Here is a 2,663-nt window from a genome sequence, read left to right as displayed (position 1 = left end):
TTAATTATACTATCACAGTGAACTGGTTTTACATCACACTTCAGAAACATTTTCAATGATCTGAGCTAGCAGACACCTTTTGATTTAAGAATTCATTCAAACTAGGAGAAACCCAGGAGAGCATGATGAAATTAACCTTCTTAAACTTATTGCAATGAACTTACATACAGTAGAGTGTAACCCAACTTTAGTATTAGGGTTGCATTTTGTACATTTACAGACAGATTTTCGAAATGGACTAAATAAGAATAAGGCCTAAAAATGATATCAAAACTCTGATTTGGGTCACTGAATTGTTAATTTTCTAATTATTTGTACAAAATGCATTATGTATCTATCTTTATAATATGTTAAAACAACCTCTTAGATTGCACATCCAAAACCATTGCCATGGCAAAATGACTTTGCTCTGCTGCGGTACACTGCACAAACAATCTTCAATGGCTGAAGAAAATCAATAGGTTGCACTTGTGGTGCATTAGATGTTAGTGAAAACATTAACTTCATTTAATCTGTTGTCCTACTTCTTTAAATCCACTTAATATGGAATATTAATATGGAAGCATGTAACTAAAGGGAAATTTTGGTAACTGAAAATAAAAATACGTTTTTGAACATCATTAACAATATTAATGTGTGAATGTGTATATTTATTTAGCTGGTAGTGGTAGTGTATCCACTTTCTTCATAAACTTTAACTAAGTCACTTGTGGTTATTTGGAAAAGTATGACATGCTCATTTTAACTAGATTTTGCTCTCATTATTGTAATGGAAAATGAAACACTTGTAGTTTCATCGAAACTGTTGTAGATAGTGGTAAAGTAACTTTTGTGGTTTTCAATTTAAGTTTTCCAAACTAGTGACACTTTTCCCCAATGATACAATTTTTGCCTACCAGCTAGAAGGTCCAGGGTTTGATCCCTGGCCAATGCACCAGTGGTAATTTGAACAAATAAAGGCTCTTTCTTTATATATGTTTATTATATGTGTATGTGAGTGTGTGGGTGCACGCGCACTCATGTTGGCCATTGAGTTTTTCTGGGGTTCCTATGAGAAGATTTCGCACCTCCTGATTGGCCTTTCTTTCCAATTTCAGGGCCTGAATGCTACATTTTCACTATGATCATCACATGTCTTTACATCGTCATTCCTAATAATGATGGCCTTACAGCCCTCAAGCACACGCTGGACAAACACACAGTGCGTGATCCATCAACCCACATCCTGGTACGCCTTGCAGAATTGGTTCTCACACTGAATGCATTCTCATTCAATAACCTTTTTTACCAACAGGTTAGTGGAGTTGCCATGGGCACCAGAATGGGACCCAGCTATGCCAATATTATTGTAGGCTGGGTAGAAGAACGCTTCTTTGCTTCCTACACTGGCTATGTCCCTGACCTCTACAAGTGATACATTGATGACTGCGTCGGTGCCGCCACATGCTCTAACGACCAGCTTGAGCACTTTCTGCAACACTGACTCTCTACTTCGGTCTATTACATACCCACAGAATCACACAACTATCTCCTGTATAGCTCATTTCACCGCAAACACACTAAAAACTCTCTCCCTTTTTCACAGTTCCTTCAGCTACGACGATTATGCAGCGACGACATCGATTTCCAGAACCAAGCCCTCAAAATGTACTCCTTTTTCATCAACAGGGAATACCCTAGCAATGTTATTGACAGGGCCCTTGCCCAAGCCAAAAACACCCCTTGGACCATCAACTCAATCAGGATCTCCCGTCGTAACAACCATATTCCTTTGGAGCTACCCTACCACCCCAACACACTTCCTGTCCCCAAGACTATTAATGACAACTTTTCCATCCTACAGGATGACCCCTCCATTGGGGCCCTCTTTTCTGACCACCCCATCATCTCATATCGCCGACCACCTAATCTGCGTAACCTTCTTGTTCATAGCTCCCTTGACCACCCTCAGCAACCATCCAACCAGGCAATTTCCCTTGATACAGAGCTCGCTGTATCACCTGAAAGTACACATCTAACACCACACTCATTCAAGGCCCCTCAGGACAAGTCCGGATCACCCAGATGGCATCTTGTACCTCCAGCAACCTTATTTACTGTATCTCTTGCAGTAAATGCCCAGCCATCTACATTGGAGAAACAGGAAAGAGATTCGGAGACCACTTCAGAGAACATGTTAGGGCTGTGAAGATTAAAGATCTCTCCAAGCCTATTGTTTCTCATTTCATCTCTCACAGCCATGACCAATCTAATCTCTCCGTCTGTGTTCTCAAAGACGGTTTTCTGAACTCATACATCAGAAAGACTACAGAAACCAAAATTATCCTGCAGCTAGAATCACACTCCCCCCTTCTCTTAACAACAGACTACTTTTGTTACAAAATTCTCTCTATTCATTGTAGGTTTCATTTCACACCTCGCTTCACCTATCCTGATTTCACACCTCCTGATTGGCCTCTCTTTCTGTCCCCTGCTCCCGCCCCTCGCTCCTCCTCTCTCCCAGCTTCAGTTCTCCCGCTACATTACCTTTGCTAACTGCTCTGTCTTTCTCACACCTGAAGAAGGCTCCATGGCCGAAACTTTGTGTTTTCTTTCTTCTCTTTTCAGTATGGAATAAACCTATTACTTGTTCCTTTGCAGCCTACGCATGCTGACACAGCTAC

The 2,663-nt window shown here is 40.9% G+C and overlaps 1 pseudogene; it reads left to right on the top strand.

The window, feature by feature from the left end:
• The first annotated feature begins 1,104 nt into the window (after positions 1–1,104).
• On the top strand, positions 1,105–2,188 carry LOC148841653 (uncharacterized; annotated as a pseudogene).
• Positions 2,189–2,663: the final 475 nt, after the last annotated feature.

The sequence above is a fragment of the Atractosteus spatula genome, chromosome 1, assembly GCF_055471065.1.
Source record: "Atractosteus spatula isolate fAtrSpa1 chromosome 1, fAtrSpa1.hap1, whole genome shotgun sequence".
NCBI classification, from domain to species: Eukaryota; Metazoa; Chordata; class Actinopteri; order Semionotiformes; family Lepisosteidae; genus Atractosteus; species Atractosteus spatula.
Note: the sequence above shows the minus strand (reverse complement) of the source record. Positions and strands in the feature narration are given on the sequence as shown.